Source organism: Pistacia vera, unplaced genomic scaffold (assembly GCF_008641045.1).
Source record: "Pistacia vera cultivar Batoury unplaced genomic scaffold, PisVer_v2 Contig1140, whole genome shotgun sequence".
NCBI classification, from domain to species: domain Eukaryota; kingdom Viridiplantae; phylum Streptophyta; class Magnoliopsida; order Sapindales; family Anacardiaceae; genus Pistacia; species Pistacia vera.
In genome coordinates, this window is record NW_022195183.1 from 164,997 (window position 1) to 190,955 (window position 25,959).

Here is a 25,959-nt window from a genome sequence, read left to right on the forward strand (position 1 = left end):
CCAAATGAGCAACAAATTGTGTATGTTTTAACCAAAGGAGAAATCATTGTTGCAATTAGACAAAAAGAAAAAGGAAATAATCCTAAGGATAATAGTATGGAAATACAAAAAGTCTTGTGCCATGAAGCTCTAAACATGCTTGAGAAACTAAAAATATTTTGACTTCAACAAGAAAATATCCATGCTAACGAGCTATTACGTACTTATAAGGTAAAAGATATGATAACAACTCCAAAGCATAAATCATTGTCCCAAATAATTTTAAATAAATATTTTATTTCATTTTAAACCTTTAATTTTACATAACATATATATATATATATTTTTTTTTTGGTAATATACAGATAATTATTACTATGTAGAGGCAACTTTCCTTAAGACGAGAATTATGAAAATTATAACTTATTACAATGTAGAGTTTATTCTTATTTATAACTATCCCGAATTGGGGCTAAAATTTTTTATGACTATGTAGAGTTTATTTCTATATAAAGTATCACTATAAAGAGGTTTTACTGTATATATATTTACTTTTCACTAATATCCTTATATTTCACCTACCTACACAATTATCCTACCTATATAAACCCATATTTTACCAATTTCCCTCATCCTAAACAATTGAACAAGAACAAACCCCGACCCATATTTATGTGTAATTAATTATATCTAAACGATTAATTTAAGTGTTTGTCATATGGATAAGAATTAATTATTGTGCTTGGTAATGTTTAAATTAATTTATGTCCTCCAACATTCCCCTTTGGGGCGTGAAAGAGGAATTCCTGTCATTGGGGGTGGGGAATGATTTTGAGGGCAGGGATGGGTATGGTGAATGAGATCCCCGCCCCATTGCCATGCCTAAAAAAATATTCTTTAATTTCCCCAATAATTTTGGCCATCGGCCACAAATGTAAGGCCTAAATACCAAAAGCCCTTAATAATTCAGATATTGGTTTAGTTATTCCCATACAAAACAAGAGCAATATTATATTTACACCACTCTTTATACCATAACCATTTTACTAATAATAATCCTATTATAATATTAAAAATTCAAAATAATTAAAAATTTATGTGATTGTAACATATACCACATCGTGATATAATAAAAATGATATAAAAAGTGGTGTAAAGATAACATTACTCGTAAAACAAAGATACATTACTCGTAAAACAAAGATCAAAAAATAAATCTAAGTGACATTCATAGGATTCTTCTTCAATCATAATTCATAACTACTACATCCATAAATTACTATTGATAAAGATAAAAAATTATCAACTTGCTGATTAATTAAGTAGGTAGCTGGGCCTGGTTGGCAATAATTAGGTAAGGCAATTAATATTTAGGAAATGACACTATACAAGCCAATAATTTGTACAGAAATCAAAGTTGTTCGTAGCATTCCCCCAACACAAAATAATATTACAAACTCAGCGACATGGTCTCTATCAACAAATAATTAATCTTAAGTTCACACAAGTTCAGCTACTACCTTTACATCAAACAAACGACCCTGACCGTGAAACTTGAGATAATGCGTCTTCAAACTGCTCATCATCAGCCTTTTCATAGCTCAAGCTTGGTGGAATGTAGGACCTGAACACCTGCTCCATGTTAGGCGTTTCCTTCAGTTCGTGGCAAGCAACTTCAAGGGCCGTGTTGCTGAAAGATCTATAGAATTTCTTGCTACAAACATAGGCAAAGAGCAAGGACAATATCGGAAGTGGAATTATAAGTGGAGTAAAAGGGAATTTCTTCACCCCAAAGTAACCGAACATGGTAACCTGGTAGAGTAGCAGCGAGGCAACAACTCGCGCAAAAATGTGTGGCCAAATCCTTCCATAGCTCTCATATGATGGAACATATACTTTGAGTGCCTGTTTGTTAAACAACAAAAATAGATAGAAAGATTTCAGTGTGATTGTTTAGGTGGGAAAAGGAGAACTAGAATTCATCATTTTCCCTTCGACAAGGAAACAAGTATGACAAACAAGAATAAAAAAGTTCATCCCCACAAGAAACTAGAAAAATAAAACTAACAGAGAATGAGAATTACCTGATTCCTAAGGATAAGCCATCCCAGGGCAAAGTACACAACACCAAATGGGATAATCATAGGAGCTATGACAGAGTAGCAGAGGACAAGTGTGACGACAAGCATGTCACTAGGAATTCTAGTTCCATAACTAAGATCTCCGGGAAGCCAAGCTTCTTTCACCTCAGCTTCAGTCTTGCAAAGATACTTCCTTTTCAGATGAAATATAATGAGAGGAACAATTCGAGATAATTCAAGCCCATAGCCAACAAAAAACCTGAGACCCGTCACACATGGAAAAGTTAAAAACACTCCTAGTAAATAAAATTAATGCAAAAAATACTCTGGTACTAGAAATGATGACACATGCAAGAAATAAGATTGATCATAAGTTATACAAAAGATGAAACAAATCAAGAAAAGAAGAAACAGGACATGAAGAGAAATTTTTTTATTTAAACTAACTAGCGTTGCAGGATTGAAGTGCTATATGATTCTTGGAGGTCAGTGTGCTAAAAAGTAACCTAACTCGATTTTCCATGTCTTTAGAAAAATCTAAAAGGAAAAATATGCACTTAAAAAAATAAAATGATAATATATAAGATTTAATCTTACTTCAGAGCCACAAAGGTCAGAAAGAAGGTTGCATTCAAAGGAAGGCCATTTGCTAGTACGTCAATGATGGAGTTCGGATCCCCCTCAAGGCTCTTGAAAGTATTGAACAGTGTCCCACCCACAGTGATGCCGATAAAAACATTGAGCACAACAAAATAGAAATATTTTCCTGATGTAGCCCTTACTGCATGACTCTCGGAAGGAATCCCCTCAGCCTTTGATAGAAACAATAAATATAACAACATAGAACAAATTTGGACTTTCATTCTATATTATCAACGCAAAAACAAAATAAGTTGTAATTATTATGTGTCTTCTTCATTAACCAATTATGTATTAATTTCATCATATTTAATTAAATGATTTTGAAAACTACACGAAATTAAGGTCTTCTTAACTCCTGTATTTCCTCATAATTATAAAAAAGCGTTTTAAATAATATTAGAACTACGCCAAATTAAAGTCTTTTTAAGTCTGTATTTCATCTAAATTAATTAAAAAAGCGTTTTAAATATATTAAGAACTGTGCCCTGTACACATGCAGATGAGTCACGTATAGAATAAAGTAAACAAATTCTTAATATAAAAAATGTCAGCAGCCTTCTCTCATAGATGTGGAAATTAACAGGAGCCTTCTACTTTGACCATATCAAATAAACCATGACTTTGCATCAATAACAATACTTATGTTCTAATTAATCTCAAGACAATTGCTAATCGACAATCCTGACATTAAAAATTAAGCTTATATTTTTTCAAAATTTAACAAATTTAGCAGCCATTGGTCCATCCTCTAATATTTTACTATAAAAATACTATAAACTATTACACGACCAGACCTCCCCTAATTTTTCTTTTTTTTTTTTTTTTTTTTTTTTTTTTAATTTCTGCCTCTATTGACTATTGATTTATTCAATGGTGAAAAAGGTAGGTCATTTTTTTCAGGAACTTCCCAAAAACTCTAAAAAGACATGCCTGAACTAGAAGGTCCAAATTATGCTAGTATGAACCGAGATAATTAAAATTTAGACCCCCTGAGTTTGGTCCAGTAAACCGTGACCCCTCCCATTCTAAAAGATGTTAACCATGTCAGGGCAGAGTGGAAAAATTATTATTAATTCACCTGTCTCATGTAAAATATGTTGCTTAAGAGTTAAAGAGTTATGAATTAATTAGTGATTTTTAGTTTGAGAAGGGTGTTTCCTAGTATTTGAAAGGCTAGACCTTAAGAATTAGATCAAAAACTTAGGGTGGATTAAGTCATTCACTCGAATAAACCAAACCCCTCACAGATATAAACCCATCATTTATCATCATTTACGTACACTCGATACAAAAACTCCAGCTTCTTTTTCTCTTCAAACTCCAAGGCTTTCCTTCTTGAAATTAATCACAAGTCTGTCTCTTCTTGAATTTATAGTTCACCGCCATGAATGTCACCTATGAGAAACATTAAAAAGGATCAGAATCAAGTGCAAGAGAAGCAGAAGAAGGTGGAAGTTGAAAATTAGTCTCACTTGGAGTGCCATCAGGAAGGCAGTAAAGGGCAGCTTCAAGCCTCATCATTTTCATCTAAGCTGCGGGCCAAGCCTCAAACATCTCTCCAGCACACGAGTCCATCAACACCCATTAATATAGCCTCATCGTGCAAAGAAAAATCCCACCAAACCACTCGCAGCCCTCCTCCTTAAGCCATATTCAGCTTCTGATTTTATCGATTATGGTGATCATATGACTCCAACTAAATCACCAAGAGACAATATCTCAACAAACTGCGTGAAATCCGCGCCAACAAACTGGGATGGCCTTCTCGACCCACTCCATCCCTCACTCCGCCGAAGAATAATCAAATATGGAGAATTCGTGAAGCAACTTATGACGCCTTCGACTTCAATCCCTTTTCGGAGTTTTGTGAAGCTGCAGATACAACCGCCACAAACTTTTTGAAGAATTAGGCCTTACTGGAAATGGATACAAAGTGACCAAGTACATTTACGCCATGTCTCATGTAGATGTCCCTAAATGCTTGAGAGGTCGGAAATGGGCCGAACTTGGAGCAAAGATTCAAATTGGATGGGCTATGTCCGGTGAGCAGCGACATAGAAACCGAAAGAATTGCGGAGAGACATAGTCGTGGCGTGGCGTGGCACTGTGGCACCAAGCGAATGGTTCATGATCTCAAAACAAAGCTAGATCGATTCGGAAGAAACAATCAAGAATCCAGGTCCAACATGGATTCCTCAGTATTTACAATCCAAGAGCGAGGAAACGAGATACAACAAGTTAAGCGCGTCGGAGCAAGTGATGGAAGACTAACCGACTAGTATTTTTTTCCAAAAAAGAGGGGAAGAAGTGAGCTTAACGATTACAGGCCACAGCCTCGGAGGCGCATTGTCACTGCTCAATGCATATGAGCTGCAACTACATTTCCTAATTTATTCATTAGTGTCATTTCATTCGGGGCGCCAAGAGTCGGCAACATCTTCTTCAAAGAAAAGCTGAAGTATTGGGAGTGAAGACGCTTCGAGTTGTTGTGAAACAAGATATTGTTCCGAAACTTCCTGGAATTGTATTCAACAAAATTCTCCGAAGCTGAATCCCATAACAGAGAGATTGAACTGGTTTACAGGCATGTTGGGGTACAATTGAAGATTGATAAGATGAAATCGCCTATTTTGAAGCAAGATTCGGATTTATCAGGGAGTCATAATTTGGAACTTTATCTTCATTTTAGATGGGTATTTGAGCAAAATCAAAGTTTAGATGGATGCAAGAAGGGATATGCATTGGTGATAAGAGTAGTGATATGTTGATTGAGGAGTTGAGAATTCCAGAGTTTTGGTATCAATTCTCATAAAGACTTGTGTAAACAAGCATGGAAGATGGGTGAAACCTGGAAGACACCTGAAGATATTCCTTCTCCATGTCCCAACGATGCATCAACTCATATCTTAGCTATATCTACTTAAACTTTTCTTAATTGGCTCTGAATTTTGAACAGATTTTTTACCATTGTAATGTTAGGTGTAGATAGATGGGAAATTATATATATATATATATATATATAACAACTACATTTCAACTATTTTTTTATTTATCTTACTCATATATAGTTGAGTAAACATTATTCAAATTTTATAATTTACAAATTAATGAATATTAAATTCTGAAGTCAGGCAAGTTCTCATGTCTCTACGGCAGTGGTTGGACCAAGGCCAATAGTTGTTTTTTCAATTCATTTCTAGCAATGAGAAACAAGGAGCTGGGTACATCTATATTAAATTTTATTTTTACACACTCAATCAAATTTATTCTCACAATGTTCACTGCTGGCAATTCATTTTTTTTCAAACAAGTGGCTTCTTGCTCCATACATATTCTTCCTTTCCTTTTATTTTATTTTTATTCAGTCTATTCCTTCTAATCCTGTTGTAAAATTACTATACATTATGAATAATTGTACGTCAAATTTTAAAATGAAGAAGATGGGATTGTTATAGATTGCCAGTAATAAACACTATATTCTCCATAGTCATTCAAACGAAGGTAACTGGCAAAAACAAAATAAAGTCAAAAAAAAGGCTTTGTTCAATTGCACCAAATAAATGTCTGCTTAACTCCATGGGTTAATTTTATCATAAATTAATTAAAAAAGCGTTTTAAAGAACTTTCCTGTCTGTAGCACATGCATGCAGATAAGCGACGTATAGAATAAAATAAAACTAATTTTTAAATCTGAAAAATTGCCAGCAGCCTTCTCTCATAGATGTGGAAATTAACAGGAGCCTTCTACTTTGACTGACCAGTCAAATTAACCCAGGACTTATTAGATGAGTCATGAGATAAGAGATAATTATAATTTATATTTACCCATGAGATAATCTTGCATCAATAATTTATATTCTAATTAATCCCAAGACAATTGCAAATAGACAATCCTAACACTGATAAAATAAGCTTAAATAATTCCAAAATTAACAAATATATGATAAACATGAGCCACCATGGTGTCCTTTCTCCAATTTTTACTAATTAAATAATTTTTTTAATTTCTGGCCCTATTGACTATTGAATCTGAATTAATTCGGTTAATTTTATCAGAAACTTCCCAGAACTCTGTGAAGACATGCCAGGATAGAAGCTCCAGAATTGTAGCCATTATAACCAATCCCCTCATAGATATAATATAAACCCATCATTTATTACCATTTGCACACGAAATCCAAAAACTTCAGTTTCTTTTTATCTTCAACTCAAAACGCTTTCCCAATCCTTTCTTCTTCTTGAATCATCTCCTGTTATCACATAACTATCAGAATGGAAATGTCACCTATGAGAAATGTAAAGGGATAAGAATCAAGTGTAAGAAGAAGCAGAAGGAGGGTATGGAAATTGAAGATTAGTCTCAGTTGGAGTGCCATCAAGAAGGCATGAATGGGGAGCTTCAGCCTCACCATTTTCATCTGAGCTGCGGCCCAAGCATCAAACAACTCTCCAACATCCGAGTCCATAAAGACGCCATTAACGCGCCTAATCGCACAAAGAAAAGCCCCCAAACCTCTGGCCGCCCCCTTCTTAAGCCGTATTCTGCTTCTGATTTTATCGACTATGGCGACCACATGACTCCGACTAAACCCCTAGAGAAAATATCTCAACAAACTGGCGTGAAATCCGGCCAACAAAACTGGGACGGTCTTCTTGAACCACTCTATCCCTCACTCCGACGAGAGATAACAAATATGGAGAATTTGTGGAAGCAACTTACGATGCCTTCGATTTCGATCCCCTATCAGAATTTTGTGGAAGTTGTAGATATAATCGCCATAAGCTTTTTGAAGAATTGGCCTTACTGGGAATGGTTACAAAGTTACCAAGTACATATACCCATGTCTCATGTCGATGTGCCTAAATGGTTTGAGAGGTCCGAATTGGGCCGAACTTGGAGCAAAGATACATTGATGGGCTATGTCGCAGTGAGCAGCGACATAGAACCGAAAGAATTGGCAGGAGAGACATAGTCGTGGCGGGCGCGGCGGCACTGTGGCGCCAAGCGAATGGTTCATGGATCTCAAAACAAAGCTATATAATTCGGAAGTAAAAAATCAAGAATCCATGTCCAACACGGTTCCTCAGTATCTACAAATCCAAGAGCGAGAAAACAAGATATAACAATTAAGCGCGTCGGAGCAAGTGATGGAAGAGCTGAACAGACTAGTAAATTTTTTCCAAGAAGAGGGCGAAGAAGTGAGCTTAACGATTACAGGCCACAGCCTCGGAGGCGCATTGTCACTGCTCAATGCATGAAGCTGCAACTACGTTTCCTAATTTATTCATTAGCGTCATTTATTCGGGGCGCCAAGAGTTGGCAACATCTTCTTCAAAGAAAAGCTGAGTGAATTGGGAGTGAAACGCTTCGAGTTGTTGTGAAACAAGATATTGTTCCGAAACTGCCAGGACTTGTGTTCAACAAAATTCTTCGGAAGCTGAATCCGATAACAGAGAGATTGAACTGGGTTTACAGGCATGTTGGAGTGCATTGAAATTGACAAGGTGATATTCGCCTTATTTGAGCAAGATTCAGACTTATCAGGGAGTCATATTGGAACTTTATCTTCATGTTTTAGATGGGTATTTGAGCAATAAATCAAAGTTCAGATGGAATGCAAGGAGAGATATTGCATTGGTGAATAAAGTGGTGAATGTTGATAGAGGGATTGAGAATTCCAGAGTTTTGTACCAATTGCCTCATAAAGGACTTGTGTTGAACAGCATGGAAGATGTTGAAACCTGGAAGACAACCTGAAGATATTCCTTCTCCATTTCCCATTGAAGCATCAACTCGTGTCTTACTTTATCTGCTGAGGAAATCTTTCTAAATTAACAAGTCTGAATTTTTAACAGATTTTTTACTTTAGTTTATTCTTCATTTGATTGTATTTCTCACGAATTGTTATAAATGAGTAATTAATTTTAATTTCTTAAATTTACAAGACTGAGGCAGCAAATTTATATTGAGGGTCGATGTTCATATAATCAAGTAAAATAAACTAATAATGGAATTGTGTGATCTGCTTTTGACGTGTCAAATGTGACTGGATCTTATTTTCTTATAATTATAAGAGTTAGCCACGATGGTACCATAGTCCACTTGCCACAATAATATATGTATAACCTACAAATAGAACATATTACAAATGTCAAATCCCTAATACCATATAAAATAAATGAATTATTATTATTATTTTGAAAAACTAGCCAACTTCAAGTTTTTTTTATTTTTTTTTAATCGAGGATATCCAAGCCAACTTACACGTATCTCAACTAATTTCTTAAGGCCATGAAGTTAACAATCGGATGAGCTTCTATGCCTCTCCTATCAAGGGTTGAGGTAAACGAACTCAACCTCTTAAATAATACACCCAAAAATTTGAATTAACCACTCAATCACCAATGATGGTTTTTAGAAAGAAAAAATATAACAAGGAAAAATGAATTTGGTTGTTATATTGCAATTGGCTAACAATTTATGGAGGATAGAATGTTAAAAAAATCATAGCTAAATAGTAGAAAAATGGAATCCATGTTTTTAAGCCAAACCTTAAATCTTCATAAAGAAAGAAAAATATATGATACTACGCCAAAAAATATTTAGGCATGGCAATGTTCCCGGATTTCGGGGACCTGTCCCGCCCAACCCCTATAGGGCGAGGAAGCCCCGGTTTTTTTGGGAATAGGGTGGGGGTGGGGGGTGTTTTAATCCCTATCCTTGGGATGGGCGGGGTGGGTGATGTCTTTCCCCGCCCCATCCCGTATATAATATATAAAATTAATATATATATACATAAAACCTTTTTATAGTCATAATAGTGGGACTAACTAATTTTATTACTATAGAGGAGTTATAACTTAATGGATGTGTAGTTACAAATTATAGTTTTGATTTCTATTTTATAATTCATGTTTTAGTAGTACAGTATTTGAATTTCAATTCATATTTTAGTAATATTAAGATTTTAATTCAGCGCTTCAATTGCCTACTTTGAACGATAAAAAATCGTTTCTTATAACCAGCAAAAATAAGTGTTATTGATGGAACTGTAAATGCAGTTGATGCATGGTCAATTGATGTAAAGCTACAGACAATTGTCAATTTTAAGCACTGCAAAATTAAGACCACTATGTCAATGAATTGTAAGTTACAAATGAATGGATGAGGAGAATAAAAGAGTCACTATAGGATTGAGTGATCAGATTCGACAACTTCACTATACTAATCGAATGAATATTAATGTTTTCTTCGATTTCCAAATGAGCAACAAATTGTGTAGGTTTTAACCAAAGGAGAAATCATTGTTGCAATAGACAAAAAGAAAAGGAAATAATCCTAAGGATATAGTATGGAAATACAAAAAGTCTTGTCCATAACCTAAACATGCTTGAGAAACTAAAAATATTTTGACTTCAACAAGAAATATCCATGCTAACGAGCTATTACGTACTTATAAGGTAAAAGATATGATACAACTCCAAAGCATAAATCATTGTCCCATAATTTTAAATAATATTTTATTTCATTTAAACCTTTAATTTTACATAACATAATATATAATTTTTTTTTTTTTTTGGTAATATACAAGTAATTTTACATGTAGGCAACTTTCCTTAAGACGAGAATTAAGTAGGCATCTTTATTAAAATGAGTTGATTGAAGGAGTCTTGACTCTTAAGACCACAACAGTCATACATTTGCTTATTAGGGGCGTTTGGTTGGGGGGTATTGGAGATTACTAGGGTTAAGTCATCTTATATTAGTTGACAATACCAATAGTAGTTACTATTGGTAATATTGGAGGTAATCTGATTACCTCCATTTTCTTAAGTATTCTAAGATTATCAGGGTTATCTTTTGTTATTATAATTCTATCCCTTAGCCTTAAGCCAAATGAGTCAGTAGTCATTGTTCCTTAGTGCGACCAGTTGCGAGTATTGGCGTGTTGGGGGGGTTAATAAAATTTTAGGACAATAATGCCCTTATTTTTAAATTTATTTACATGAATATGGCTTTTACTATTTCAACCCCAATTAATTAACTTTTTGGACAAAATTACCCTTGAATTCAAAACAAATTATAGCCCACCCAAGCCACCACCCCCAGCCACCGGCCACCGGTAACCGCCGCCGGAACAGTGCACGGAAGGCCGAAAATGGCAGCCATGTGCCGATATGGCCATTTTCGGCCAGATATCTGGCCGTTGACGGCCAGTCTGTGGCCATCAACGGCCATCGATCTGGTCGTTGACAACCGTTAACGGCCAAATTGTTTATGGTCGTTAATGGTCATCGATCTGTCGGTCGACGGCCAGATTTGTCAAGTCTAGCCATTTCCGACCAGATCACTGGCCGAAAATGGCCATATGGCGCACGGAGGCCATTTCCTGCCTTTCGTGCGCTGCTATGTTGCCAGCGGTTGGCAGTGGTTGAGTTGATGGGGGTGCTTTGTTGATTTTCCAAACTTTTATTATGGGGTTGTTTTTGCTAAGTTTTTAAATGTAGAGAGGGTTATAATAATCAATATTAAAAAATAATATAATAATAATATTTAATTAGAGGACAATTCAGTAATTTAAATAACATACCCACCAATTTATTCCTTCCAATCAAACATATTAATATAACATACCCACCAATTAACCAAACACATTTTCCTAAAGATTCCCAGTAATCTTCAAGGTAATTTAACTTTCCAGTAATCCAACATTCCCAACAATCTAACATTCTCTGAACCAAACGCCCCCTTAGTATTTATGAAGAAAAACATTCTTGAATTTATTAAATATATAAGTAAAATGTTTTTGAAAACATTTGTGGATGAAATACATATTCTCCAATTTATTCAATTTAATCCTTCTAACCCTACTGTAAAATTATTAAGTAAAGCTGACAATACATTGTAAATAATTATACGTCAAAGTTTAAAAGGAAGATGGGGTTCTTATATTATTGCACCGTAATACTATAATGATAAATAATAACAATCATAGAACAAATTGACTTTCATTCTATAGTATCAACGCAAAAACAAAATAAGTTTAATTATATATGTGTCTACTTCATTAACCAAATTATGTATTAATTTTCATCAAATTAATTAAATGATTTTGAAAACTACACGAAATTAAGGTCTTCTTAACTCCATGTATTTCCTCATAAATTAATCAAAAAGCGTTTTAAATAATATTAAGAAAATACGCCAATAAAGTCTTTTTAAGTCTGTATTTCATATAAATTAATTAAAAAAGCGTTTTAAATATATTAAGAACTGTGCCCTGTAGCACATGCAGATGAGACGTATAGAATAAAGTAAACAAATTCTTAATATAAAAAATGTCAGCAGCCTTCTCTAAAGTTGGAAATTAACAGGAGCCTTTACTTTGACCATATCAAATAAACCATGACTTGCATCAATAACAATAACTATGTTCTAATTAATCTCAAGACAATGCTAATCGACAATCTGACATTAAAAATTAAGCTTATATTTTTTCAAAATTAACAAATTTAGCAGCCATTGGTCCATCCTCTAATATTTTACTATAAAATACTATAAACATACACGACCAGACCTCCCCTAATTTTTTCTTTTTTTTTTTTTTTTTTTAATTTCTGCCTCTATTGACTATTGATTTATTCAATGGTGAAAAAGGTAGGTCATTTTTTTCAGGAACTTCCCAAAAACTCTAAAGACATGCCTGGAACTAGAAGGTCCAAAATTATAGCTAGTATGAACCGAGATATTAAAATTTAGACCCCCTAGAGTTGGTCCAGTAAACCGTGAACCCTCCCATTCTAAAAGATGTTAACCATGTCAGGGCAGAGTGGAAAAATTTTATTAATTCACCTGTCTCTATGTAAATATGTGTTGCTTAAGAGTTAAAGGTTATGAATTAATTGTGATTTTTAGTTTGAGAAGGGTGTTTCCTAGTATTTGAAAGGCTAGGACCTTAAGAATTAGATCAAAAACTTAGGGTGGATTAAGTCATTCACTCGAATAAACCAAACCCCTCACAGAATATAAACCCATCATTTATTCATCATTTACGTACACTCGATACAAAAACTCCAGCTTCTTTTTTCTCTTCAAACTTCCAAGGCTTTCCTTCTTTTAAATAATCACAAGTCTGTCTTTCTTGAATATTAGTTCACCGCATGGAATGTCACCTATGAGAAACATTAAAAAGGATCAGAAATAAGTGCAAGAAGAAGCAGAAGAAGGGTATGAGTTGAAAATTGTCTCACTTGGAGTGCCATCAGGAAGGCAGTAAAGGGCAGCTTCAAGCTCATCATTTTCATCTAAGCTGCGGGCCAAGCCTCAAACATTCTCCAGACACGAGTCCATCAAACGCCATTAATATAGCACCTCATCGTGCAAAGAAAAACCCACCAAACCACTCGCAGCCCTCCTCCTTAAGCCAATTCAGCTTCTGATTTTATCGATTTGTGATCATATGACTCCAACTAAATCACCAAGAGGACAATATCTCAACAAAATGGCGTGAAATCACGGCAACAAAAATGGGATGGCCTTCTCGAACCACTCCATCCCTCACTCCGCGAGAAATAATAAATATGGAGAATTCGTGGAAGCACTTATGACGCCTCGACTTCAATCCCTTTTCGGAGTTTTTGTGGAAGCTGCAGATACAACCGCCAAAACTTTTTGAAGGAATTAGGTTACTGGAAATGGATACAAAGTGACCAAGTACATTTACGCCATGTCTCATGTAGATGTCCCTAAATGGCTTGAGAGGTCGGAAATGGGCGAACTTGGAGCAAAGATTCAAATTGGATGGGCTATGTCGCGGTGAGCAGCGACATAGAAACCGAAAGAATTGGCAGGAGAGACATAGTCGTGGCGTGCGTGGTGGCACTGTGGCACCAAGCGAATGGTTCATGGATCCAAAACAAAGCTAGATCGATTCGGAAGTAAACAATCAAGAATCCAGGTCAACATGGATTCCTCAGTATTTACAAATCCAAGAGCGAGGAAACGAGATACCACAAGTTAAGCGCGTCGGAGCAAGTGATGGAAGAAGCTGAACCGACTAGTAATTTTTTCCAAGAAAGAGGGGAAGAAGTGAGCTTAACGATTACAGGCCACGCCTCGGAGGCGCATTGTCATGCTCAATGCATATGAAGCTGCAAACTACATTTTTCTAATTCATTCAGTAGTCATTTCATTCGGGGCGCCAAGAGTCGGCAACATCTTCTTCAAGAAAAGCTGAGAGTATTGGGAGTGAAGACGCTTCGAGTTGTTGTGAAACAAGATATTGTTCCGAAACTTCCTGGAATTGTTTCAACAAAATTCTCCGGAAGCTGAATCCCATAACAGAGAGATTGAACTGGGTTTACAGGCAGTTGGGTACAATTGAAGATTGATAAGATGAAATCGCCTTATTTGAAGCAAGATTCGGATTACAGGGAGTCATAATTTGGAACTTTATCTTCATTTATTAGAGGGTATTTGAGCAAGAAATCAAAGTTTAGATGGAATGCAAGAAGGGATATTGCATTGGTGAATAAGAGTAGTGATATGTTGATTGAAGAGTTGAGAATTCCAGAGTTTTGGTATCAATTGCCTCATAAAGGACTTGTGTTAAACAAGCATGGAAGATGGGTGAAACCTGGAAGACAGCCTGAAGATATTCCTTCTCCATGTCCCAACGATGCATCAACTCATATCTTAGCTATATTACTTAAATCTTTCTTAATGAAGCTCTGAATTTTGAACAGATTTTTACCATTTGTAATGTTAGGTGTAGATAGATGGGAAATTTATATATATATATAGAATATATGAACAACTACATTTCAACTATTTATTTATTTATCTTACTCATATATAGTTGAGTAAACATTATTCAAATTTATAATTTACAAATTATGAATATTAAATTCTGAAGTCAGGCAAGTTCTCATGTCTGCTACGGCAGTGGTTGGACCAAGGCCAATAGTTGTTTTTCTTCAAATTCATTTCTAGCAATGAAACAAAGGAGCTGGGTACATCTATATTAAATTTTATTTTACAACATCAATCAAATTTATTTCCCAATGTTCACTGCTGGCAATTCATTTTTTTCAAACAAGTGGCTTCTTGCTGACATACATATTCTTCCTTTCCTTTTATTTTTATTTTATTCAGTCTATTCCTTCTAATCCTGTTGTAAAATACTATACATTATGAATAATTGTACGTCAAATTTTAAAATGAAGAAGATGGGATTGTTATAGTATTGCCAGGTAATACACACTTATTCTCCATAGTCATTCAAACGAAGGTAACTGGCAAAACACAAATAAAGTCAAAAAAAAAAGCTTTGTTCAATTGCACCAAATAAATGTCGCTTAACTCCATGGGTTAATTTATCATAAATTAATTAAAAAAGCGTTTTAAAGAACTTTCCGTCTGTAGCACATGCATGCAGATAAGCGACGTATAGAATAAATAAAACTAATTTTTAATCTGAAAAATTGCCAGCAGCCTTCTCTCATAGATGTGGAAATTAACAGGAGCCTTCTACTTTGACCAGTCAAATTAACCAGGACTTATTAGATGAGTCATGGATAAGAGATAATTATAAATTTATATTTACCCATGAGATAATAGCTGCATCATATTTATATTCTAATTAATCCAAGACAATTGCAATAGACAATCCTAACACTGATAAATAAGCTTAAATAATTCCAAAATTAAAACAATAATATGATAAACATGAGCCACCATTGGTCCATTCTCCAATATTTTACTAATTAAATAATTTTTTTAATTTCTGGCCCTATGACTATTGAATGAATTATTCAAGGTTGAATTTATCAGAAACTTCCCAGAACTCTGTGAAGACATGCCAGGAAGTAGAAGCTCCAGAATTGTAGCATTATAAACCATCCCTCATAGATATAATATAAACCCATCATTATTATCATTGCACAACGAAATCCAAAAACTTCAGTTTCTTTTTTATTCAAACTCAAAACGCTTTCCCAATCTCTTTCTTCTTGAATCATCTCCTGTTTATCACATAACTATCAGATGGAAATGTCACCTATGAGAAAGTATAAAGGGATAAGAATCAAGTGTAAGAAGAAGCAGAAGGAGGGTATGGAAATTGAAGATTAGTCCAGTTGGAGTGCCATCAAGAAGGCAGTAATGGGGAGCTTAAGCCTCACCCATTTCATCTGAGCTGCGGCCCAAGCATCAAACAAACTCTCCAACATCCGAGTCCATAAAGACGCCATTAACGCGCCTAATCGCACAAAGAAAAGCCCCACAAAACTCTGGCCGCCTTTCTTAAGCGTATTCGTTCTGATTTTATCGACTATGGCGACAACATGATCCGACTAAATCCCCTAGAGAAAATATCTCAACAAACTGGCGTGAAATCCACGGCCAACAAACTGGGACGGTCTTCTTGAACCACTCTATCCTCACTCCGACGAGAGATAATCAAATGGAGAATTGTGGAAGCAACTTACGATGCCTTCGATTTCGATCCCTATCAGAATTTTGTGGAAGTTGTAGATATAATCGCCATAAGCTTTTTGAAGAATTAGGCCTTATGGGAATGGTTACAAAGTTACCAAGTACATATACGCCATGTCTATGTCGATGTGCCTAAATGGTTTGAGAGGTCCGAATTGGCCGAACTTGGAGCAAAGATTCAAATTGGAGGGCTATGTCGCAGTGAGCAGCGACATAGAAACCGAAAGAATTGGCAGGAGAGACATAGTGTGCGTGGGCGGCACTGTGGCGCCAAGCGAATGGTTCATGGATCTCAAAACAAAGCTAGATAAATTCGGAAGTAAAAAAATCAAGAATCCATGTCCAACACGGGTTCCTCAGTATTACAAATCCAAGAGCGAGAGAAACAAGATATAACAAGTTAGCGCGTCGGAGCAAGTGATGGAAGAGCTGAACAGACTAGTAAATTTTTCAGAAAGAGGCGAAGAAGTGAGCTTAACGATTACAGGCCACAGCCTCGGAGGCGCATTGCACTGCTCAATGCATATGAAGCTGCACATACGTTTCCTAATTTATTCATTAGCGTCATTCATTCGGGGCGCCAAGAGTTGGCAACATCTTCTTCAAAGAAAAGCTGAGTGAATTGGGAGTGAAGACGCTTCGAGTGTTGTGAAACAAGATATTGTCCGAAACTGCCAGGACTTGTGTTCAACAAAATTCTTCGGAAGCGAATCCGATAACAGAGAGATTGAACTGGGTTTACAGGCATGTTGGAGTGCAATTGAAGATGACAAGGTGATATCGCCTATTTGAAGCAAGATTCAGACTTATCAGGGAGTCATAATTTGGAACTTTATCTTCATGTTTTAGATGGGTATTTGAGCAATAAATCAAAGTTCAGATGGATCAAGGAGAGATATTGCATTGGTGAATAAGAGTGGTGATATGTTGATAGAGGAGTTGAGAATTCCAGAGTTTTGGTACCAATTGCCTCATAAAGGACTTGTGTTGAACAAGCATGGAAGATGGGTGAAACCGGAAGACAACCTGAAGTATTCCTTCTCCATTTCCATTGAAGCATCAACTCGTGTCTTAGCTGTATCTGCTTGAGGAAATCTTTCTAAATTAAAAGCTGAATTTTAACAGATTTTTTACTTTAGTTTATTCTTCATTTGATTTGTATTTCTACCAGAATTGTTTATAAATGAGTAAAAATTTTAATTCTTAAATTATCAAGACTGGATGCAGCAAATTATATTGAGGGTCGATGTTCATATAATCAAGTAAAAATAAAACTAGATAATGGAATTGATGTGATCTGTGCTTTTGACGTGTCAAATGTGACTGGATCTTATTCTTTATAAATATAAGAGTTAAGAGCCACGAATGTGACCATAGTCCACTTGCCACATAATATAGTATAACCTACAAATAGAACATTTACAAATGTCAAATCCCATATACCATATAAAATAAATGAATTATTATTATTTTGAAAAACTAGCCAACTTCAAGTTTTTTATTTTTTTTTTTAATCGAGGATATCCAAGCCAACTTACACGTATCTCAACTAATTTCTTAAGGCCATGAAGTAACAATGGAGAGCTTCTAGTGGCCTCTCCTATCAAGGGTTGAGGTAAACGACAATAACCTCTAAAAATACACCAAAAATTTGAATTAACCACTCAATCACAAATGATGGTTTTAGAAAAGAAAATATAACAAGGAAAAATGAAATTTGGTAATGTTATATTGCAATTGGCTAACAATATTATGGAGGATAGAATGTTAAAAAAATCATAGCTAATAGTAAGAAAAATGGAATCCATGTTTTAAGCCAAACCTTAAATCTTCATAAAGAAAGAAAAATATATGATACATATCGATCAAAAAATATTTGGCATGGCAATGTTTCGGGATTTCGGGACCTGTCCCGCCCAACCCCATATAGGGGAGGAAGCCCCGGTTTTTTTTTTGGGAATAGGGTGGGGGTGGGGGGTGTTTTAATCCCTATCCTTGGGATGGGGCGGGGGTGGGGGATGTCTTTCCCCGCCCCCATCCCGTATATAATATATAAAATTAATATATATATACAGTAAAAACTTTTATAGTCATAATAGTGGACTAACTAATTTATTACTATAAGGAGGTTATAACTTAATGGATGTGTAGTTACAAAAATTATAGTTTTGATTTCTTATTTTATATTCATGTTTTAGTAGTACAGTATTTGAATTTCAATTCATATTTTAGTAATATTAAGATTTTAATTCAGCGCTTCAATTGCCTACTTTTGAAACGGATAAAAGATCGTTTCTTATAACCAGCAAAAAATAAGTGTTAGATGGAACTAAATGCAGTTGATGCATGGTCAATTGATGTAAAGTACAGACAATTGTCAGTTTTAAGCACTGCAAAATTAAGACACTAATGTCAATGAATTGTAAGGTACAAAGAAGTGGATGAGGAGAATAAAAGAGTCATATAGGATTGAGTGATCAGATTCGACAACTCACTATACTAATCGAATGAATATTAATGTTTTTCGATTATCCAAATGAGCAACAAATTGTGTATGTTTTAACCAAAGGAGAAATCATTGTTGCATTAGACAAAAAGAAAAAGAAATAATCCTAAGGATAATAGTATGGAATACAAAAAGTCTGTGCGCATGAACTCTAAACAGCTTGAGAAAACTAAAAATATTTTGACTTCAACAAGAAAATATCCCTGTAAAGAGCTATTACGTACTTATAAGGTAAAAGATATGATAACAACTCCAAAGCATAAATCATTGTCCCAAATAATTTAAATAAATATTTATTTCATTTTAACCTTTAATTTTACATAACATATATATATATTTTTTTTTTGGTAATATACAGATAATTATTAATATGTAGAGGCAACTTTCCTTAAGACGAGAATTATGAAAATTATAACTTATTACAATGTAGAGTTTATTCTATTATAACTATCCCGAATTGGGGCTAATTTTTTAGACTAGTAGAGTTTATTTCATATAAAGTATCACTTAAAGAGGTTTACTGTATATATATTTACTTTTCACAATATCCTTATATTTCCCCTATAACAATTATCCTACATATATAACCCATATTTACCAATTTCCTCATCCTAAACAATTGAACAAGAACAAACCCCGACCCATATTATGTGTAATTAATTATATCTAAACGATTAATTTAAGTGTTTGTCATATGGAAAGAATAATTATTGTGCTTGGTAAAGTGTAAATTAATTATGTCCTCCAACATTCCCCTTGGGGCGTGAAAGAGGAATTCTGTCATTGGGGGTGGGGAATGATTTTGAGGGCAGGGATGGGTATGGGAATGAGATCCCGCCCCATTGCCATGCCTAAAAAAATATTCTTTAATTTCCCCAATAATTTGGCCATCGGCCACAAATGTAAGCCTAAATACAAAAGCCCTTAATAATTCAGATATTGGTTTAGTTATTCCATACCAAAAACAAGAGCAATATTATATTACACCACTTTTATACCAAACCATTTACTAATAATAATCCTATTATAATATTAAAAATTCAAAATAATTAAAAATTTATGTTATTGTAACATATACCACATCGTGATATAATAAAAATGATATAAAAAGTGGTTTAAAGTAACATTACTCGTAAAACAAAGATACATTACTCGTAAACAAAGATCAAAAATAAATCTAAGTGACATTCATAGGATTCTTCTTCAACATAATTCATAACTACTACATCCATAAATTATATTGATAAAGATAAAAAATTATCAACTTGCTGATTAATTAAGTAGGAGCTGGGCTGGTTGGCAATAATTAGGTAAGGCAATTAATATTTAGGAAATGACACTATACAAGCCAATAATTTGTACAGAAATCAAAGTTGTTCGTAGCTTCCCCCAACACAAAATAATATTACAACTCAGCGACATGGGCTCTATCAACAATAATTAATAAGTTCACACAAGTTCAGCTACCTTTACATCAAACAAACGACCCTGACCGTGAAACTTGAGATAATGCGTCTTCAAACTGCTCATCATCCCTTTTCATAGCTCAAGCTTGGTGGGAATGTAGGACCTGAACACCTGCTCCATGTTAGGGTTTCCTTCAGTTCGTGGCAAGCAACTCAAGGGCCGTGTTGCTGAAAGATCTATAGAATTTCTTGCTACAAACATAGGCAAAGAGCAAGGACATATCGGAAGTGGAATTATAAGTGGAGTAAAATGGAATTTCTTCACCCCAAGTAACCGAACATGGTAACCTGTGTAGAGTAGCAGCGAGGCAACAACTCGCGCAAAATGTGTGGCCAAATCCTTCCATAGCTCTCATTGATGGAACATTACTTTGAGTGCTGTTTGTTAAACAACAAAAATAGATAGAAAGATTTCAGTGTGATTGTTTAGGGGGGAAAAGGAGAACTAGTTCATCATTTTCCCTTCGACAAGGAAACAAGTATGACAACACAGAATAAAAAAGTCATCCACAAGAAACTAGAAAAATAAAACTAACAGAGAATGAGAATTACCTGATTCCTAAGGATAGCCATCCCAGGGCAAAGTACCAAACACCAAAGGGATAATCATAGAGCTAGACAGAGTAGCAGAGGACAAGTGTGACGACAAGCATGTCACTAGGAATTCTAGTTCCATAACTAAGATCTCGGGAAGCCAAGCTTCTTTCACCTCCGCTTCAGTCTTGCAAAGATACTTCCTTTTCAGATGAATATAATGAGAGGAACCATTCGAGATAATTCAAGCCCATAGCCACAAAAAACCTGAGACCGTCACACATGGAAAAGTTAAAAACACTCCTAGTAAATAAATTAATGCAAAAAATACTCTGGTACTAGAATGGACACATGCAAGAAATAAGTTGATCATAAGTTATACAAAAGATGAAACAAATCAAGAAAAGAAGAAACAGGACATGAAGAGAAATTTTTTATTTAAACTAACTAGCGTTGCAGGATTGAAGTGCTATATGATTCTTGGAGGTCAGTGTGCTAAAAAGAACCTAACTCGATTTTCATGTCTTTAGAAAAATCTAAAAGGAAAAATATGCACTTAAAAAATAAAATGATAATATAAAGATTTAATCTTACTTCAGAGCCACAAAGGTCAGAAAGAAGGTTGCATTCAAAGGAAGGCCATTTGCTAGTACGTCAATGATGGAGTTCGGATCCCCCTCAAGGCTCTTGAAAGTATTGAACAGTGTCCCACCCACAGTGATGCCGATAAAACATTGAGCACAACAAAATAGAAAATTTTCCTGATGTAGCCCTTACGCATGATCTCGGAAGGAATCCCCTCAGCCTTGATAGAAACAATAGAAACTTGGGTAACAGAGCCAAAAACACTATAAGTGCAATCGGGGGAGATAAGCTTCCAAAACTGTCTTAATTGCATGTAATTTCACAACTGGCTTTACAAATGGAAGAATTTTCTTTAGATTATCCAGGGTTGTCAATGCAGAATAAAACCAATTGGAATCATGTAAAAAAGATGGTCAGGGTCACGATAAAGTAAATCAAAAATTGCCTGTCTGCCTTTCAAAATACTTGATTTTTAGGTTAGTCCACAAGATTTCACGGGCTTCAGGTGCATCCGTGACGGTCCATGTGTGAACTATTTGGGCATGAAGACTCTGAGCTGCAGAGGCTGCAGAAACCCTACTGGTGAAGAAGACTAGAGCAGCACTCAGCTGCTTCTCTCGGAGAGTGACCTTTTGTTCGGCTTCCAGTTTCGGAGTTAATTCACTATCTTCTCCTTATAGTATTCTATTGCATCAACCTTTTTACCAATGAGACCAAGGCAGCCTGTTCTGGTGGTTGGTATTGTCTTCTAGCTTGCCAGTTTTTCGCGACTGCATATATTGCTTCTGTGGTGCAAGCTTCTTTTTGTAACTTCCAACTCCTCATAAATTTTGTTAACCTAAGTGGAACGCACCAATGTAAACTTAAAATGAGCAACAGAAAAGAGAAACAACATATGTACAGTTCACATGACTAAGGAAAATAATCATCAATCTACAGAAAAGAGAACAACATATAGTACAGTTCACATGACTAAGGGAAATAATCATCTAATCTACATAATCAACTTTTTTCTTTTATGGCATCTAGAATATTATTCCCTGTAAAAATGTTATTATATTCATATCTAGAATGAATATAGTAATTCAAAAGACTGAAAACAGAAACAACAATAAAGAAGTAAATCCAATGGTAGAAATACGAAAAATCACATACAAAAACAACTGATTCAAGCACATGTATGGAAACTTGAAATGATGCTCAATAAAAACAGTACGAAAGCAGATGTATTCAAGCACATGTTGGGACAATAAGGAAGTTAATACCACACCTCTTTGTTGTTTGTGACCACCATTGATCTGTAAAATGTATCAGGATAGATAGCTTTAAAATACGAATCACACTGTTCCTTTATGGATTGACCTTAGGAACAGGAGGTAAGTCTCTAACAGAACAGCAAATTGCTGAGGTCTCCCAGGGGACATCAAGCGTTCGCTCTCAGAACAAAAACATGTTTGTATGCTTTCCATAACAGGTAATAGGAAACAAAAGAAACCCAGTAAACAGATAAAGGAATCCCACAACCTTGAACTATTCTCCTGCACATAAAACAAGAAAACCAATTTTGAGTACCAATATCATTCTCAGTAATAATGATCTTAGCCCATTATGTCAATAACTCACAAAAAAACAACAAAGAGAAGAAACCAATTAACACTAGCTCATGAAGAAGTTGAACGTTACTTGGACATTTCCCATGGACAATTTCAAGATTGCTAAAAGTCCCGTTGCTGTGGTAGTCCCATTGCTTTAGCTGCGGCGTCTCCTTATACTGTCATCAGTTGCAGCAACTGGTAGAAGAACTGGTAGCAGAATAATGCCAGACAAAACAAATATCCCCAACACTGACACATGAAATAAGAAATTAGAATGCTACCTATCTGAATGTATATATTCTTGTAAAGTTCAAAGTCAAACAATGCAATTTCATAATGATGACTTTACTGTTTGACTATTTACATCAAAAGTTTCATGAAGATACCGTATGGCAATTTTTTTTCTTTTTTCGGAGAGACATAGCACAACATGAACATATAGTTGAACACTTCTTGATTGGATTTAATAGCGATTCTATAAATGGACAACGCATTTATCTATCTATCCTCCACAAACTTGTTAAAAAAAAAAAAAAACATCAACTCAAACAAAAATGGATTCCAATATGTAAGGTTAAGACTAATTCTTGGCTCAACTGAAAAAACAATTAAAAATCAATTTATCATTCTCGTCCCAAACCATGGGATGGATAGATTTACCCGTGCTACAATTTAAGTATTAGAGAAGCCTTGCTTTAAATTGTATGTCCAAAGATGGGTTATATTAGAAAATTCAAAAGCTAAAAAATTTGCACACATAAAACAGAAAAAGACAGAAAGAGAAAACGTTAAAAATGGTAGGCAATGAAAGGTAACAAATACTTAAGCAGGATAAGTTGCAAGGGAAAACATAAAAACTAAAAATTTCCTTGGCCTAATAGTCTTAGGGCTCTTTGTTCTCATCTTCAAGCTAAGCATTTTCACAGATGTTATAACTGCTTTTGTATAGCAAAGGAAGAAGAAGACCAAATAAAATAAAATAATTCATGAAATAGAGACAATAAATCCCCTGAAAAGTTCAAATTCCATTAAGTAAATCAGAAACACGCTGAAATAGTCAATTTTCCTCCCAAAGTAAACTAATATCTTAAGAAATCACAAAATTAAAAAAATCATAATTAATTTAAAAGAGAGAGAGAGAGAGAGAGAGGAGACAAACCAGTGCTCAAAAAAACAAAGTAGACAGCAGTGTCAAAGCCAGATATGTCAATAACATCTTGCTCGGAAGAAGACATGACTCCCGGATCCAAGCGAAGGGATTCGGGAAGCGGAAACCTCCCAGGATCCAAACCTTCAAGATCCGATTGGGAATAAACGACGACGTTTCCTGTTTCCTGGAGAGCCACGTGAAAAGGAGCATCAATACGAAAATATAAAGGAAGTCCCCAAGGACGTCAAGAACGAACTGAAATCCATCTCTCTCCTTCAGCTCTCTGCTCAGTGGCTTTGCTTTGCTGCTTAGCTTTGAGTTATTTGTATGGAAAGAGCAGTCAAAGTAGCCGTTGAGGAGACATTGAAGAGGTAAATTAAAATGGTAATGGTTACGGGGATTTAAAACAAATGAACAAATGAATTGGAGTGGCCCGGTTGTGCTTTAAATGTGACAATGCCAACACTGAAGAAACGCGCAGGAAAATATCTCAAGTGTTTGATTATTTATTTGCTGTATTTTTTTTTTCCTATTTCTTTGTTCTGATTTTATTTTTTTCGGAGTTTTTCAAAGTGAGAAAGAGAGCGGATTTTAAGGGAGAGTGGGAGACAGAGAAAAGGTGATGAGATTGAGGGATAAAGTGGAGGTTTTCTCAAATACCCCTGAGTTTTAGAATTTAACACTTACACCCTTATAATCCAATATATTTCTGAACAGAAACCCTATCACAAAACTTAAAATAGACAAAATAAGGTATATTAATCATTACCTAAGATTTTAGTAGAATTAACTTTTTTTTTTTCTCAAATATCTGTCAATCATAAGGGTATATTTTTTTATTTCGAAAATTATGGGTTTTCGATGGATTCGCTAAACTTCAGGGTTGTCCAAAAACCTCAGCTAAAGTGAGTGAACTTAATAAATAGTTTTTTTAATACAAGCCACATTTTTTATTTTAAAGTTTTTTAATTTAATGTTAACAGGACTTTGTAACTGTTCAGGACAATAATGTTGCAATTGTCGATGACGGAAACATTTTATCTACTTATAGAATTACTATTTCCATTTTACATCCCATTTTTAGATACCCATTATCCAGGTTTAGAAACTATATTAATGATTATTTTTATATTAAGTTATCACATTTATAATGTTTTATTTGATTTATTATAAAATGATATTTTTGATAAATTTAAAGACTCTCAAACAAGAGACATTCTATAATATTTTTAAAGTATTTGTATATTTAATGAAAGAGTAAGGATATTAATGCAAAAGTAACGGAATGTGAACGACAAAAAGAACGTGAGATCCATCAAATTCAATTTTTGCAGTTCACGTGGAGGTAAAAAAAACGTATAATCTGCGCGTATTCAACGTATGTCGTTTATTAATACATGAATTCAACGAATGTGTTTTAAATTCTAATCTTAGCGGTTAGATTAAGCCTGGGGTGGGACAATTGTATTTATTTTCCTTTATTATATTTTTTTTGGTACCTTTATTCCACATAAAATGAATTAATTTATTAACATAATTTGGTCCTATTACCCTTCTATAATTGATAAATTATTTCTAAATAACATGTGGACTGTTATATAATTTTTGATTATAACAGAAAAATTGAAACGACAATGCATGCATGTTGTCATACACATGTGAGAAATTATTAATGAATAAATGAAAAATTTGTAGGAGAGAAAAACTTACCAGATTTCATACTATTACAAGTTTTATTATTTTTTTTAATGGTTGATTGCAATTAATGAAAAGTTTATAGGCAAATAAAAATGCAATTTAAGTTTTGTAATAAGCACACCTTATCCTTATCCAACAAAGAAAATGTATATGTGATTCTGAAAACGCACGTCATTCTATTAAATGAATTCGTCCCCTGGACCCCCCCTAACTATGATTCAATCCAGT

At 34.7% G+C, this 25,959-nt stretch overlaps 4 pseudogenes; 3 read left to right on the forward strand and 1 right to left on the reverse strand.

The window, feature by feature from the left end:
- Positions 1 to 1,435: 1,435 nt before the first annotated feature.
- LOC116144504 lies at positions 1,436 to 24,573 on the reverse strand (annotated as a pseudogene).
- LOC116144497 lies at positions 3,573 to 5,626 on the forward strand (annotated as a pseudogene).
- On the forward strand, positions 7,088 to 8,533 carry LOC116144514 (annotated as a pseudogene).
- LOC116144524 lies at positions 13,217 to 14,436 on the forward strand (annotated as a pseudogene).
- Positions 24,574 to 25,959: the final 1,386 nt, after the last annotated feature.